This window comes from Stegodyphus dumicola, chromosome 4, assembly GCF_044657685.1.
Source record: "Stegodyphus dumicola isolate Sdum_Otavi_A_Nest chromosome 4, ASM4465768v1".
In the NCBI taxonomy this organism is placed as follows: Eukaryota; Metazoa; Arthropoda; class Arachnida; order Araneae; family Eresidae; genus Stegodyphus; species Stegodyphus dumicola.
In genome coordinates, this window is record NC_140771.1 from 122,761,194 (window position 1) to 122,778,937 (window position 17,744).

The following is a 17,744-nucleotide window of genomic DNA, read 5'->3' on the forward strand; positions in this document are numbered from 1 at the left end:
TGAGTGTGTGCTTTTAAATATTTTGATGATTCATTATCACAATTTAGACTAAAATATAAAGTCTACATATAGTGCCGATGCACGCAATATTAGCAGACTGGAGACAAACGAGTATCAGACGTCAGGTTTGCATTTAGATGGAAAGCGTAGTGTTGCAGACCAAGCATATTGACCTCTATAAATATCCTTAAGTGGAGACTGCTTCATTAAATATCATCCGCTGTATTCAACTCCACCAATAACGACAAGCTGCTGGCATCCAGAAGACATCATCAAAGAATGGAACCAAATATCAGTTGTTTAGATTAAAAGCGATGTCAGTCATCCAATAAATTACTTTAATTTTAACAAAGAAATCGTTAGATTATCGCCAGTTATCAGGCTTCCAGACAGCTAAGATAATATATTGCAATTCTTTAATTATAAGTGAATAATAATTGAAAGCATTTGATTTATTTAGATAAAATATTGAGCCTACTAATATATACAAACTGAAACAAATTTCAAAGAATTTATGTTCTTTTTGGTATTAATTTTAAGAATAGAAGAGGTTATAAAGTACTTGAGGAAAATGTGTTATTCTTTTAATTTTGGAATAAAAATTTATCTTAAACTCACAAAATTCCTAATAGCAGAAAGTGAGAGGTGAGAGAGAATATTTAATACGGTCTGTTAAAATGAAATGATAAAGAGAAGTAATTAAAATGAAGCGTTTATAAAAGGGATCGTTTGTCACATCTAATTTGAAGCATTAAATGAAATTGACAGACTATATGCTATGGAACTCCTTAGTTACCTATACAGATAATGTTTGCAGCATGTACAATATATAGAAATGATAGATAAGTAAAATTTCTAAATAACGGGATATTTGGATACATATTCTAAATAACGGGATATTTGGATATTGGATTTATATGCAGACATAAGTTCCGGTACATTAGTTTTCCAGATATAAAATTATTCAATGCGAAATTATACAAATATCGTAACTTTGAAAGTTTAAATGTAATTAATATCTAACTGCACCTCTTTAAGCTTTATTTAGCCGCCTTATCTGACGGCAATATTTTGTCTTTTTTCGACATTGGCCACTCCTAAGGCCGGACATGGCGGCCATTTTATTGTGGAGGCACCTTTACCTCTTTAAGGGACGGATTTATAAAGGAATCTCTTATAAAGGGACCTCTTATAAATGGACGGAGAGTTATAACCACGACTTCTCCGGAATTCGAACCCGAGCCCTTAGGTATTGTAGTCGGCTCCCCTAACCATTATACCATCTGGGCGGTGGCATAAAACATAAGTATAAAATAGAGGTAAATTAGAGGTAAGATTTAACTGTAATTAAAACTATCTCTTATAGTATAAGTGAAAACTAACTATTTCTTGCAACCGTTACTGGGAAAGTTTCAGGAGCTCAAATATTTAAAGACACTCAACAGCAGATTAATGTTCTTCTATTAATTTGAGTCCAGAAATGGGGATTTAAGTTCTACATGTAACATCATCTTATTGCAGTAAAATTTCTCCGCATTTTTCACCTCTCCGAAAATTTGATACAAAAGCGTTTTAATAAATTAACTAGGAAATTAATCATATATTATTCTTGCTATGATTCGTCAGCTGTTGAATACAATATGCTTACAAAATTACCTGAATTCCGAGCAATAATGTAAAAGGACAGAGAACTCCTAGACATTTATAATGAAGAACACGAAAATAATACAGCAACACATTTGTATATTTACCTCAAGAAGTTAATAAAATTACAAAAGTAATCTATTGTCCAAAAGTGTTATTTGCACGTTTAATTAGAACTCCAAAGTATTAGAATACGTTGCACACTAAAGGTATTACTTTGTAGAGACATTAGGTATTTTGGAAGCAGGAGAGATGAAAAAAGAGCAATGCCCTCGCCGGGACTCGAACCACGGACCTCTCGAATACGCGTCGAGTGTTCTGACCACTACACCACGAAGGCATGCTAAGACGGCGGGAGAAATACTTCATAACTTAGGTTGAATTGATTGCTCAACAGAGCGTTATCCTATAATAAGGATCCCAATATACAATTACCACTTAAAATTATTTCTTAATTCAAACCTAAAGAAATAGTCACATGCAATCCATTAGGGCTCCAATCAAGCAATTACTTACTCACGAAAATAAAACCCGACTTTAGCCGAAATTCAAAGTTCGCCTAGTTTACTTAACACGTTTTTCCTTAAAGAACGTTTGCTTAAATATTTAAAATAACTCGCTGCTTCTAAACAACATTTCCTTGTAAACAAATGACTTAAATCTTCTTAATATCCAGCGCTCATGAAAAGGCAGCAGAATTAAGTTAAACTTTCCAAATCTGTAACTACAAATGCTAGTAAAGAAGATAAAAGATAAACTAATTTACATCTTAAGATGAACGAAATGAAGTGCAAAAAATAATCAATCATCATCTGTTAAAACTATAAAATTTTAATTCTGTTTTATTTTCTGATTAACTTTCTGGAGAGGTTGACAAATTTTACCCCAGTGTTTGCTTTTCAGAATTCAACCCCCCAACGTATAAATAAATGCATTTTCTTTGTTTTAAATGAATGTATAAATGACTAATAGCTTTTTGAATTCTGTAAAATCTTTTTTCCAGTTATAATTCGAAATAATCTTACTTTAAGTTATACAAACATTTCCATACTGGTTACCTAAAGTAAGCCATAAAAATCGAAATTTATGCAAAATTACTAACTTATATAAGATACATAAATGACTTCTTATATTAGAAAAATCAGTTTTCATATGTACAAACATAAGTGTTTCTTAAAAAGAGTGTTTTGATAAAGCACTAGAGGAATATAAAAAGGCTGCATTCTTACTAGCTTTTTTCCTTAAAACTCAATATAATGTCATACAAGTATTCATATCAAAAATTATATTCTAAATACGAACATTAGAAAATATAAATAACACATAGGTTTTCGGCCCCCTCTTACCTGAGTTTATTATTCAAATAATCTCGTTTTGAATAATCCTCACATAGTGTGACAACATATTTTTGCAAACAATTTCTTAAAGGTGAAGGTCTGCTGCTTCTATTCCTGCCAACCTTTTTACTCCAGTTTTGAGTTTTTAGAGAGAGATAGAATTGTAGCCCCTTTTTAGGACATGTTCTTTTACAAGATCTAATGCTAAATCTTTGAGAAAAGCTCTTCGGTTCATATTCACTTGGTCGTTATTTGATCGATGAATAATAAAAGCATTTATACCTGCAATGTTCATTAGTCCAGAAATACCGTTAGAGGCCAGCGGTGGCATTTTCTTGAAACAGACTAAGTTCCACATACTGTCTGTCTACGGTAAGAACACCTCCCGCCACGGTGTCTGGCGGGTGGCGGTCGCTATAGCAACAGGGCTAGTATATTTCAAATAGGGACGAACCAAGGGTTGCTTTATTGTTATTTTGTTTTTGGCGACTGTTGGCTGAAGGGAAAAGAGTTTATCATTCGTCTTCTTAGTTTCATTCCAGCTGCACGCATCTTTTCTTAAGCCTTATATTATTACTATTAGCTATTTTTATTCTCGTTGTTATATCTTTTGTACTGGTATTTGTTCAAATTTGCTTCTATTTAGCTTGAATTTCGTAGTGCTTTGTTAATCGCCAATTTTTAAAATGCCCTTCCAGTTTAAGAAAGGTCAACCTTTAAAGTCTCAGGCACGTCAAATAGTGTACAATGTCGCAGAATTTTGCGCTTCTGAAGCTTCGGCGAACTCTTTAGTAGTTCCTCTTCCTCAAGTTTTGAAGAGAACATCGCAAGCTACTGGAGTATTGGAGTATACAATTAAAAAAATTAAGCGCGAAGTATCAACAATGGGGCAAGATCAACTTCTAAATACGCCTGGAAAGAAACGTAAAAAGCCCTGCTAATCATAAGTGCGAAATTGACGATTTTGACAAATGCGTTATACGGCAGACTATACAAGACTTTTACATCAAAGAAAAGAAAGTGCCATCTGTGCGGAAATTATTGCCTGTCTTGAGGCAAAAAATAGACTTCCCGTGGCAAAAAGACTCATTGTGCAAAGTTTGGCGTTCGATGAATTTTCGCTGCAAGGAAGTGTGTTAACAAAAGAAAAATTCTTATCGAAAGACCTCACATTGTATTTTGGAGGAACAATTATTTACGCGAAATGAGGAAACTCAGAGCAAGTGGACGCCACATCGTTTACATCGATGAAACATGGATTGACAGCAATTTAACTTTTAAGAAATGTTGGCAGCATGATACGGTTTTGGGCGCACAGATAAATGTCAGTTCCAAAAATAGGATTGTTGTCCATGATGGCTCTTCCGCAGGATTTATTCCAGGTGCCCAACTTATATATAAAGCATCAGCTCAAAGCGGGGATTACCATGGGCAAATGAACTATGAAAATTTTGAAAAATGGGTGTAGGAAAAGCTTCTTCCAAATTTACGACCTCAAAGTGTGGTATGCATGGATAATGCCCCGTATCACACAAAAATTGAAGATCCGACACCCACGAAATATGCTACAAAGCAAACAATGGTAAATTGGCTGATGAAGAAGACGATATGCTCCGATCCCAAAATGCGAAAAGCGGAACTGTTCAGCTTAATAGAATGCAATCGTCCTAAAAAAGTAATATATAAAATTGACAACATCATAAAAGAAAATGGGCATCATGTTGTACGTCTCCCTCCTTACCACTGTGATCTAAACGCAATTGAATACGTTTGGTCATCAGTTAAAAGACTGATCAGGGAAAGGAATGTGACTGGAGACTTAAGCTTGGAAAATTTGAAAAATTTAACACAAAAAGCTTTGGATGAAGTCACTTCTCAAGAATGGCAGGCGCACTGCAACCACGTAGAAAAACTTGAAAATTATTATTGGGACAAGGACGAACTTTTAGAAGAGATAGTGGATGGATTAATAATTCAAACTGGCAGCAGCGATTCTGATTCTGATTCAGAAGAAACGGAATCTTGCGACAGTGACTAGATGACTTTTCAGATGTTATACCAAAGTCCTCCACGAAGGCATTCCTCTTCTTCATCTGATAGCTTTGTCAAGTTGTAAGGATATTTCTAGGTTCAATATTTTCTTTGCCACTATGTAAATGAAAGATTACCAAAAGTGGGCAACAATGAGCCTTCGGCAGAGGCGAAACCCCCCCTGTGGATAATAAAGAACACTGAATGGTTGCTTCATTTCCCATTACTGTGTTCTTGGGGACCCACAAGCCATGGTATAATTTGCTTAGAAAATAATTTTTAATCTTTAATTGAAATTAAATAAGTTTTGTTTTATTATGAAAATATTAATACAAAATTATATTAATGAACAATGCTCACTGCAGTTATAAAAGCCAAATTTTGTATAATTATATAAATTTCGTATAATTTTAAATATAAAATAGGTAACTGAATAATTTAAGAGACCTTAATTTTGTTCTGATTTTAACATTTTATTATGTTACAAGCTATTACAGTGTCTATAAAAAGCAGCATGATGCATAAATGGGCGCTGGTAATTAAGAGGCCCAGCAGCGGCCGATCGGTAAAGTCACTGAACACTTGTAGTTCGGTCCGAGGTTTGAATCCCGTGAACGGGCTGGCTGCATGGGTGTTTTCCCCATGTGTAACGTGTATACGAGGCAGTTTTCCTTAGCAAGCCCTCCACGAATGCATCCCTCCTCTTAGGCATTTAACCTTGGAGGCTTTTCGTAATCATATAAACCAACCCAAACCACTGGTAATTAAGTAAAAACAGTTTTGATTTTAATTTACCTTCGCTTCCTTTCGTCATTCAATTGACCAGCTTTTGGTTTAGTTTGAAGGTATGGGAAAAGAAGAAATGTTCGCAAAAAGTATTTATTGAGAGCATTTTTCTTCAAAAATAAGCACGGATTTTTAAATGCATTTCCCTACAAGTTATTTTGATATATTTTTACTCATTGTACATCTAGAAAGATGGCAAATTCAGCGACTCGCACCTCACTCGGCAAAATCAAAGACCGTTCCTTAACTGCAAAAACTTTATTTACGCCATCAATTTTCATTTTCGGAAATTTAATGTCGGGGTCGACGCAAAGGGTCAACAAGCATTTTACTTGAAACTAAAACAAAATGTGAATATCGCCAAATCATCTTTAAATATGCCAAGTTGGCAAACTGAGAAGTAAATCTTCAAGACACCCCTACGAAAAATGGGTCACGGCTCGTTTCTATGGCAACAGACAGCCGCAGACAAACTGGCGAGAGCTGTTCTTACCGTAGACAGACAGTAACTCATCAACAGTATAATGATCGCCTTTTGTAGAATTGCAAAAAAGTTATCATTTCGAGCTTGAGCTGCTCTTTAGACAATGGATCGATTTGATTATCCTCATGCATGGATGATAGAACAAGAACCAACTTACTCTTTTTTGGAACATATGGAGTAAGAGTTAATTCTTTACCTCTAAACCCAAAACGCGAAGAGTACAGAAGCCTGTTTTATTTAGCAGAAATTCTTCTGGAATTTCACTCTTATCTTTTCGAAGTGTCCCAAAACACGTCAATTTGTGCTTTTCAATAATTCATTGGTCAAAGGCATGCTCATGTACCAATTGTCCATAGTTATATTTCTTTCAGTGCCACTTATGGGTGCAGTAAGTCTTTGTACATCATCCAATGCCACATTTGAATGTCTATATTATCCGAAAGGCTGCTGACCTGCATAAATTTCTAGGTTGTATGCGTAAAATGTATGAGAATCGCACAAAGCAAAAGTGTTTATTCCATATCTTGGGAGCTTACGTTTTATATATTGTCTGAATTGACAAATTTCTCGAAAGGTTTCTAATTTTTCGTCTATAGTACAATATTCAGATAAAGAATATATTTTTAGTATATTTTTGATAAATATTTCAAAAACATTTCTAATAAGTGCAAGTCTAGCCGTCATCTTTCGCTCTGCTTGTAAATTTATGTCATCAAACCTAATACACCTCAAAAGGAAGTGGAATCGGTTGATAGACATTGTTATTTGAAAAACAGTTATTTCGCATCCGTCAGCTGACCGCAAATCTTTGCTTTGAGAAGTGCTGCTCTCAGCAGTCCAGCGCAATATAATAGGAAAATCAAAGCCTTCAATTCAGCTACGTTTGTCTCTTATGCATCACGTTCTCTAGAGAATTTGTTTCTTATTGATGAAATGTAAATGTTTGTTAATTTCACCAAATCTTCCATTATTTATTCATAAAAAATTTGCAATAAACACTCATTTGAATTTTTCAAATTTCTAAAGCTTTTCTTGACAGCAGGTAAATGTATCATTAGATTGTGCGGCCGTGTCCGAACGTTTTTCGAGGGTTTTTTTTTTTACTTCAATTTGTTCCATCTTTTCAAACATAAAAATCATCTGATGTAAAAGAAGATACGCTCCTTAAATCATGTGAATCATCATATTACTGGTCAGAATCAGTTTCGTGAGCACTTTCATAAATATTATCGCACTCAGAATCGGAATCTTCAATTTCACTATCAGTTTCAACACTAGCGAGAAGAGCCCGCAGTCATTACTGTTCTCGCTCGTACGCACTTATCTCAATGAATGTCTCCCTAAAAGTGAAACGTTAGTACACGCGCGGGGTAGCTACAATCCCATTGCACATTCTTTCTCCGAAAACACAAAATCCTAATGACACGACAAAAATTCCTCTGGACGACCCCTTCCTAACCTTGATCTTGAAAGGTACATGAAGTACTAGAAATGTCACGTACGACCTTCCCTTATTTTCTAAGGAAAGACTATACGTGGGGTAGATTTTACCCCAGCGCGTGTGCTGACGAGTTAAAACAACACCTGTTGAAAGACAAATAATTATGTCAATAACAAGTTAAAAATTATTTTTAACGGATAAAAAAAACGACAATTTGTATCTCATAAATATAAATTTATAATAAAAGGAAATACTTATATATGACAGTTGAAAAATTCGATTTTTGTTTATCTTTATTCAAGATAAAGGCTTATTTATCTTCTACAAGTGCTACATTACAGCAAACAAAAATTTGTTGTTGGAGGCAATAACTTCTACAAAATCGATAGCAATATATGATTTATATAATATAGTAAAACTATGTTTTAATGTTAAAGTGCACAGGATCTGATACTTAATAATATAAATTTACTGCATGATATTTTTTAGTGTTTATCATATTCCAAAATAGGCTGTTATTGTGACCGTTCCAAAGCATTTAGTGTTATAAAAGAGATTAAAGCTGAGCTAAACTGCTGTGCTTCGGTTCCTTAAATAAATAAACAGCTAAATTGAAGTGGCTGTTATTAAATTCATTATAACTGCTGGCCATTGATCAGTTTATATCATTTTTAAAATAATAATCAGAGATTTCGTTAATTTTATCTCTGCGATTTTGTTAATCATTAGCTTTTATCATCTACTTAGTATTCAAGTAAATTGATTTTATATTCATAAACATGTATAAGAAATAAATATACAGGTTATAACAGGATCCATGGTGACAACTGTAAAATGTCATAGAACATGGCGGAAGTAACATTAAAAATGTCTTTTGAGAAGAAGGCAATAGTGTTCGCAAAGAAATTGTGGAGAATATTTACAGCAGTGCAATTAGAAAGCAAATATAGTATTTCAGGGATACAGAAATTAGTTTCTCATCACCTACTCCGTAAGCAGCCAGACTGGAAAAACGGTCAAATTCGGAAATAAATTGTCTAACTAAGAGTTAATATCTTTATAAAGTTAAAATTCTCACATCGGTTAGAATTAATTAAGAACTTCTAATTCATTATTAGGAAAAATTAAATTTACTTAATTTTGAAAAACAATATGTATTCTAATATTTCTGATTAATTTAAATTCCTTTGTTGGATTTAAAGGTCTCAGCCTGTTAGAATAGACAATTTCTGATTTCTTTTTAATAAGGAAATATGGTTTATCTATTTCAAAAGTAACTTCAGAATATTGTTTTAAAGTTTTATAAGAGCCTGAAAAATGAGGTGAAGGTTTTCTAGTGTTAGGGTACTGAAATTTCTCAGACATTAATAAATCAACATGTTAAAATTACTTGTTTTAAAATGGAAATCATATTTATTTTTATTTATGTTATGATAATCATCCAATCAATTTTGAGCAATTTTCCTAGCTTCTTCAATTCCTGGGTACAAATCTAGATTTCTTTATAACTTGAATTAGAAAATTTGTTATTAACAATTACTATCAGTAGTCACACGTTTAAAAGCATAACTCCATAGTATATCGAGCAGCATGATCTATAATATTGCGAACGTGCTTTTTAGTAGAAATATAATAATTTAAACCCTCAGCAGTGTCAATAGAGAATAAATCGAAAGGTTCACACAAAGAAGGTAATGCTTGCATTAGAACAAATTTTTGTTTACATACTTCACAATGTTTTCGAATATCTTGTATTATTCTTGCCCAATAATACTGAAGTAACAACATATTTAACAGTGAGGAGACATCAGTGTGCCCAAAGTCATCATGAGCTTTTTCAAGAATTTAGTACGAAGACATATTGGAGTTAAAATTTTGGACGAAATTTTGTATCTTTATAATTAACACACAATTAATTTTCTTATACTTAGGGTTAAAAACATTATCTGCATTTGTTATCTTTAATTTCTTCTAACGATAATAAATTAGTTTATACATATAAATGTTGGAAAATGGGATTTCTATATAGCATATCAGCTTCAACATTAGTAGAAACAGTTTAATATTTTATATCAAAATCATACACAGATAATTTCAATGATAATCTAAATAGTTTACTTGTAGGATGTTTTACATTTTTAAGCCTAAATAGGGCAGCATGCAGTATGTGCATTAAAATGGTCACCATGTAAATAGTAATAAAATTTATCAATAGCATCTACAAAAGCTAAACTCTCTAATTCACTAATTGCGCTAATTTTTTTCATAAGATCTTAATCACCTACAGTGGCCAGCTATGGGATGCAAATTACTATCGAGATGTTCTTGTTTTAGAATTGCGTCAACAGCTTCTTTATACGTTCTGCAAACACATGACAGGGATATTTTCGGCTAAGTAAGTCAAAGTAGATCTTGAAGTTAAAGCATCTTTCATATTTTAAAAGACTCTTTGGCATTCAGGCGTCCATTTATATTGAGTATTTTAAAGTAAATTAGTTAAAGGAGTAGTTAAAACTTCGTACAAGAAAGTGATGGAAGCAAAGTAAACTAAAATAAATGCACGTTAAAGTGTTAGTTTTTTATAGTGTTCTTTAGAGGGTCAGTTACGAGGAATGTAATGCGTGCACTAAAACTTATGTTTTTAGTTTTAATTTGGACTTACTACACTTCTGTTTTTAGTTTGATTACATATATTACATAGAATCGCTTATAATATATAAGCTATAGAATCGCTTATATATAGAATTTAAGAAATCAAACGACATATATTTACATTTTCTTTAACATTTACCAGCAAGCGAAACATAAAGTATAAACTTCGCTTATGACTAAAATTAAAATTAGGTTAAATTAGTATAATTTGAGGAAGTACTGATTAAAAAACAATGGCCACTTTTTACCTGTATGCAATATAAAACCGGAAGAGGCTCTCACGTTATGAAACATTAATTTTTTTATAAACAGAGCGGTATTTATTTTTGTTTTTAGAAACGGAAAAGGAATACTAATGGAATGGAGGATTTTTAAAAGCTAAATCTTAGTAAATGCTGTAAAACTATGCGGGGCAGGATTATGTCGTCGACGGAAGTTGTCTATCTGGTAAGTCACAATGCATTGTTTTTATTTTAAAACATATTAAAAAAATATATTTTTAATGGAATAATGAGGGAAATGAATTATAATAGTTACATTCTTCGTCTTCTCTCGTCGTGCAAAAATTCTGATATATACGTTTTACAGATAAGATACTATATCTTTATCCAAAACAAATTTACCTAAAATATTCTTACCTTACTTATTAAATTAGAACACTGCTTTTGCAAAGTATAAGCTATATGTAGCAAGAATTTTGTGGTAATTATTCGCCCAAAACAAATCTTTTCGAATCTAAAGTCCTTTAGTCTTGTGTCTAGTGAAGATTAGGCAAAAACAATTCTCACATGTTTAAACTGCATTAGAGAAGTGCAGCATACATTACAGTTTCATGTTTAACTAAATTTCATCAAAAGGGTTTAGTCTTCAAGAAATTTAGTCTTCATTCATGAATGAGAAGTTTAATTCAGAAACGGTTTTCCCAAATGAATACGCACATAATGGAAAATTTTCTATTTGTTGTCATAGCGGTATCGTAAATATCAGAATAAACACAAATTTATTAAAATTAGTTATGGGGTTTAATTCCAAAGACATAAGAATGTTTTACTTGAAGCAGAATTCAAATAAGAACAATGTTATTACATATTAAAAAATACTTTTTAATATGTTTTCTGTTTACCACGCAATTTAAAAACCTTGTTAAGTATACTATTCTTAAGTACAAAATAATAAGCACATTTTTTGATGTGAATCCTACAAAGGTTAGAGCGGCCTGATTGCATGGTCCTAGGTATTTCCTGGAATCAAATGCAAGCAAGGTGTTGTACCAGAAGTAAGGGAAAATGAAAGAAATAATATTTTGATTTCGGATAGTAAACTACAATTTTGAAATGTATTGTAAAATTAAAATTTTAAAATATTAAAATACATAGAATCAGTCTTAGCTAAATTTTAAGTAAAAGCATTAAAAATATGGAATTAGCTTTATCTAAATTTTCTGTAAAAAATTATTACCATTCATACAAAAAATTTAATTAATAATAAATTATATGTATATTGAATTAATATTGAAATATATGGAATTAGTTTAAGATAAATTTTAGGTAAAAATATTTAAAAAATATCGAATTATTTTTATCTTAATTTCCTGAAAAGAATAGTTATAATCCACACATTTTTTTAAAAATTTTAACCATGCAAAATGAAATGGAGTACTTGAAATCTCAAATTCAAATCAAAATAATTATTTGCCATCTGGAAAATATAGAACCACAAAAACCCTTTAAAGGCTTATCACTTTAGCACACGATATTTTTTTCAAATATCAAATATATATTCAAATCTTGATATATTTGTTTCCAAACATTAATTTATTTATGTGCCAACATTAAAATAGCACAAGTAACAAACGACACTTATTTACAATTCTTAAAAGGAAATCCTTCAGTATACGGCAAAATTGAAACTGAACTGAAAAAACAGTTTAAATTTTATAAGTCATATCATTTATTTATGTAATTAATTTGTTAACGTAAAAATGATATACTACATCAGAAACAACAACCCCCCCCCAAAAAAAAAAAAAAATCTGAAGGCTTTCAGATTTTACATTACGCCCAAAGGGGCTTTTTTACCGTTTTGTGTGTTAACTTTATTTATTAAATTTATTAAATATCATGTTTTTCCCTCTAAAACTATAAAATTCAGTTCAAAAGCAATATCGCAAAATAATTTTAAAATGAGCATTTTTTTTGAATTTCAGAAACACAGTTCCTCGAGCTGGAGATAAAAACATTTTTTTTTTTTTCCGTAGGGTGTTGCCATTGCTCGCTTTTAAATCGTTGAGTTTGTTAATCAAAATTTCTCCAAAGTTTTACAAAATATGAAATTGATAATAAAACAAATTCCAAATTCCAAATTTGGGCTTCCAGATGCCCATATTCGGGTGGAAACGTACTTTATTCAAAATTGGAGGTAGATTCTTCATTATCAAATTTCTTTAAATATAATACAGGGCTAAAATATTTGGTTTGAACAATTTAAATAGTGAATCGGACATTTATAGTGAACCAACGCAAAATGCCAAAATGAAAATAATAGTTCTTCAGGGCAAATTGTCCCTTTGGACTAAAAAGAGACAGTTTTATCTCTCCCGCTCTACTGGGCCGATTGACAATATTCCGATACACAATTTCGTGCGCTGTAGAAAAAATAGTTTTTTTCCTCCGTACAGTGGGAACGGTTTGCAGATTAAAACCGCTGGAGTACTGAGAGCTCGATTCCAGACAACTGCTGATCTTTATTTTGTACCACACAGAGTTTTATCATGATTTGAGAAGTTAAACATCTCGAAAAAAATAAAAATAAAAACCTTAAATCATTCGTTGTTCTCTGTATTTTCTTAAATACCTGCATGGAGACATATATAAAAATATATAAATTCAATAATCCAATAGACATTTGGGGAAAAGTAAACAAAAACGGATTAGAAATGGCAGTGTAAGTTGCTAAAAATAAGATGAGAGGCCTACGTTAAAAAGTCGCCTCAGAAATATTTGTAACATATGAAATTTAATTTTTCATCATCACAAGTATATTATTAATATCATAGAAGAAAAGTACTGATAAGTAACAGTATACCTATAGCTGATAAGGTGGGAAGCGCCTATAAGTTAGCTTTTCCATTTTTGCATGAAATTATGCCACCCCTGTATAAATCAGTTTTATTTTAATATATAAAAATATATTGCACGCAGAGAAACATGCTTTTAGAATACATTTTTAAACTCTTTTTGAAAAAAAATGAATATATATTTTGAATTTATTTTAATGACATTTTCGTTTTTACTTTATTGTTAAGTAATATTTTTAAAGTAGAAAAGAATTTTAAGAGATATTTTATATAAACGTATGATATATATAATAATTCATACATTTATATACATAAACGTAATTTAACGAATATATTTACAAGTGCATTTAATCAAAGTTATTTTAAACGCCATATATTATGCTCTCGATCATAAAGTTAATTGGATCGTCGCATTCAGTTTAATGCGCTTTCAAACACTGATTTTCCGAATTTAACTAAAACATTTAACTAATGCTAAGTACTATTTTTTGCCTTGGACAGTTGCATGAATTTAACGCAAGTGTGCAAGTTAAAAAGTGGAGAGCATGGAAAATGCTTTTTTATTAAAAAATAATAGAGTGGTCTTGAATATATTAGCATTTTTAAGCAACGAAATCAGAAAGATATAGCATAAATTAGCGTTAAACATTGCAAAGTCATCACCACAAAAAGGAATTTAAAAACCAATGAAACGTTAGAGAACATTCAAACTACCACTAGTACACTTTACTGCTACTAAGGAGTAATTTTCTTGAAGAATGAAATTGTCTTTATTATTGCGTGCAGAGAATGTTTTAGAACAGGACGATAAACTAAGCTTTAGATTACATTTACTTCATTTTTGGATAAAAATATAAAATTTATATAAGCAAATTACAAACTTAAGGCGTGTTGATTTCCACTGAAAGATACTAGTTCTGCCAGATTTCAAATGTAAATCCCATTCATTTATGACACCAGAGAAGGAATTTTACAAAGATAAATTGTGTTATGGAATTTAAGGTTACGTTTCTCAGCAATAAGATCGTATAAAATCAGTATTTGTTGTGAAACCGATAATGTTTGCTTCTTAACTCTGATTAAGGTGTTGATTTCAAGAAAGATCTCTTCAAAAAAGAACATGAACAAAGAAAAACTAAATTACGCTTCTTCAATACAATGTGCAAATAGCCTTTTCCAAATATAAAGTTTAATATTTTAATAAATTCTTAAATTAATAACCTAAATGAATAAAATAGTACTTTGAAAAATTTCAAAACTGGTTTAAAAGTTACCAAAAAAATTACATCTTTGAGTTCCAAAAATAAAATCAAAGATTTTTATAAAATTTCCATTTATTTTTTCTGTCTTTTCGAGTGAGCACAGCCTGGATACTCAACTTTAATTTTTTCAGTTAGTTAACTGCTATATATTCTATAAATTTGAAATAAAAAGAAATCAGTTTTCTGCAGTGTTAAACTTAAATATATGTCGATTAAAGAGTTTTATACTTTTAACATCTTGATCTATAATTCAAATTTCAGCAATATTTCTTTTTCTAGTGTTTAACCGATATAAAAAAACCCTAAAATATCGCTATTTACATGTGTATGAAAGGTTAATTCGCATATATATAATTTCATTGTAAGAAATATTGCATTATTTTATGCAATTGCACTTTTATACATTTATCATTCTTTTATACAGTTATACTTTTATACTTTTATTAATCTTTTATACAGTTATACTTTTATACTTTTATTAATCTTTTATACAGTTATACTTTTATACTTTTATCACAATCTTCTTTAAAAGGACACAGTATCTACCGAAACAATCAATTTGCCTTCTATATAATGCAAATTTATTTATACATTACATTTTAAAATTACTTCTCCGCTTATGCTTATTGTTGTGATCAGTTTTATTTCAATAAATCTAACGAGTTCCTGTTTTTAATATTTTTCCTAATTTTAAAATAGTATATGTCGCCTTCCTTAAATTTATTCTCTGTGATCTTAAATTTATTATCTGTGATCTTAAGAAGCCAGAGGGACGGACGAATGTTAAAGAAAGACTATCTCTTCGTACAATGTATAGTTTCCTTGAGGCATATTGTAATTTGTTTGATGGTATGTTAAAAGGATCTCTCCCAAAAAGAATTTTTCTTCAATTTGGAATTGAGCTTGGCAACTCTTACTGTCATCCATGACGTACCTTGGGCCTAAGCCAATGACAGGTGCAGTTCCTGCGGACGCTATAAAATTTGATCTAGTTGAGGGTTCAAATGAGGAAAATTACAAAATAAACGTAGTGTCATTGGTAGCACTCAGAATTTAAAAATCTACTTACGTAACAACAGAACTTTTTAGTCTTATGTTGCTGTTAATATTTTGCTACATTAACCGATGCTTAAGGGTTTCCTAGATAGTTCATTTCTAGTTTCAGCGGCTGGAAAATGGTCGTATTCTAATATTAAAGACTTTAATATATACATATTGTGGCCTATCAGCGACACAGCGGTAAAGTCGTTGAACACTGGTAGTTCGGTCCTAGGTTCGAATCTAGCGAATGGGCTGGCTGCATGAGCGTTTTCGTGGCACCCCATGTGTAACGTATATACGAGTCAGTTTCCTTCAAAAAATCTTCCATGAAGGCAACCCCCATTAAGCAGATAGGCCTCGAGTGCTTTCCTGTAACTAGTTAAACCAAGATAATATACAAATTATACTTACATTTAGATTACAATTTATAACGCTTACTTTGCGTACAATCGACATTCTTAAAATTTAACGTAATTTCACCTCTTTATTTCTTTTCAGTTTATTCTCATCGTATTGAAGACTTACTTCTAACACCTTCAGTTACACCTAAGATATTTTTTTAAAAATTCAGTTATCTTTCCTTTTAATACAATAAATTTTGTATATCTTCCAATTGCTTCAAAAAGCTAATTTTATTCTAATAAAAAGGGATAAATCGTCACGTTTACCAATACATTATATTTACGTCTGATATTTATAAATGTATTACCATCTTAATTCATTCACTATTATAGATGTAACCGAACCAAACAATGTAACACTGTAATTTTATTATCGGAACTACTATTGCAGTAAGATAAGAAACAGTTATTTCATGCATTATTATTATTATACGCTATGTATATATATATATATATATAATTTTAATAAACAGGAGAACTCTTATTGGGCCATCCAACCGGTATAGTGGTTAGCGTTGCTGACTGAAGTGCCCAGGTTCGAATCCCGGAGAAAGCATGGATGTTTGTAAATGTATAGTGTCTGTGCAGCATGGGGGCACTCCAAATGTCCGGCGACCCGAAAATCCTCTCGTGTGGTTTGGTAGAAGGGAAGAGAGGTGGGAGACCCTTGTACCCATACTCCCATCAAAACTGGGAGAGGAACTGAGCCAAATCGCACTGTCACCCGTTAGATGCACAAGGCTTGTTGCCAACGTCAGACGTAATCTAGTTCTCCTTGCCACGAGGAATTTCGTGGGCTTGGGCTGACTACGTCATACAAGTGAGCATAAGCAACAACAATAGCTCTTATTGGAGAAGTAAAACAAAAAGTATCAGCGTAATATGTGTAAATTTTGCAGAACTAATTTTGATGGTTTAACAACACAACCATCGAAACAAGTTCTGCAAAATTTTCAAATATTGCGTTGATTCTTATTGTTTGACTTCTCCAATAATTAATATTCGGCGTGTTATTTTAACATAACTTATAGGAATAGTCTTCTAGAAAGGCGATATAAATGGAAGCTATAAATGGAAGCATATTGCAAGAGTGATTGTGGTAACATCTACCCCCTAAAATCTGAAACAGCCAGATATCAACTTGTCATTAGATTTATTTTGGAAGCAGGGGAGATGAAAAATATGCAACGCCTTCGCCGGGAGTCGAACCACAGACCTCTCAATTACGCGCTCAGCGTGCAGACCACCACACTACGAAGGTACGCCAAGAAGGCGGGAGAAATATCTTATAAGATTATAAAAAAGGTACGAAGTCCTAATTCGTAGACTTCAAGCATTTTCATGCAATGAATCGCCGACTTTTCCACAAGATAAGTATCTAAATTTTTAATACTTTTAATCGAAGTATTCAAGTTCAAAATGAAATTCAATACAAAATAGATATAAAACTTCAAGAATCGAATTCAGATGTAAATCGAAATAAAAAGCACTTATCTGTACTTGAATGGCTGACGAATTCTCGATCTGATCTCGCCGGTGCCTCCAAAATTGTTTACGTTCCTGTGTTAGAATGGCGCCGAAATGGATGA

General features: G+C 31.8%; 1 protein-coding gene and 1 pseudogene across 1 annotated transcript in view; one reads left to right on the forward strand and one right to left on the reverse strand.

The window, feature by feature from the left end:
* The window catches only part of LOC118199247 (guanylate cyclase 32E-like), an 876,682-nt gene that overhangs the window by 446,414 nt on the left and 412,524 nt on the right, over window positions 1–17,744 (reverse strand). The window lies entirely within an intron of this gene.
* On the forward strand, window positions 4,417–5,031 carry LOC146997667 (uncharacterized; annotated as a pseudogene).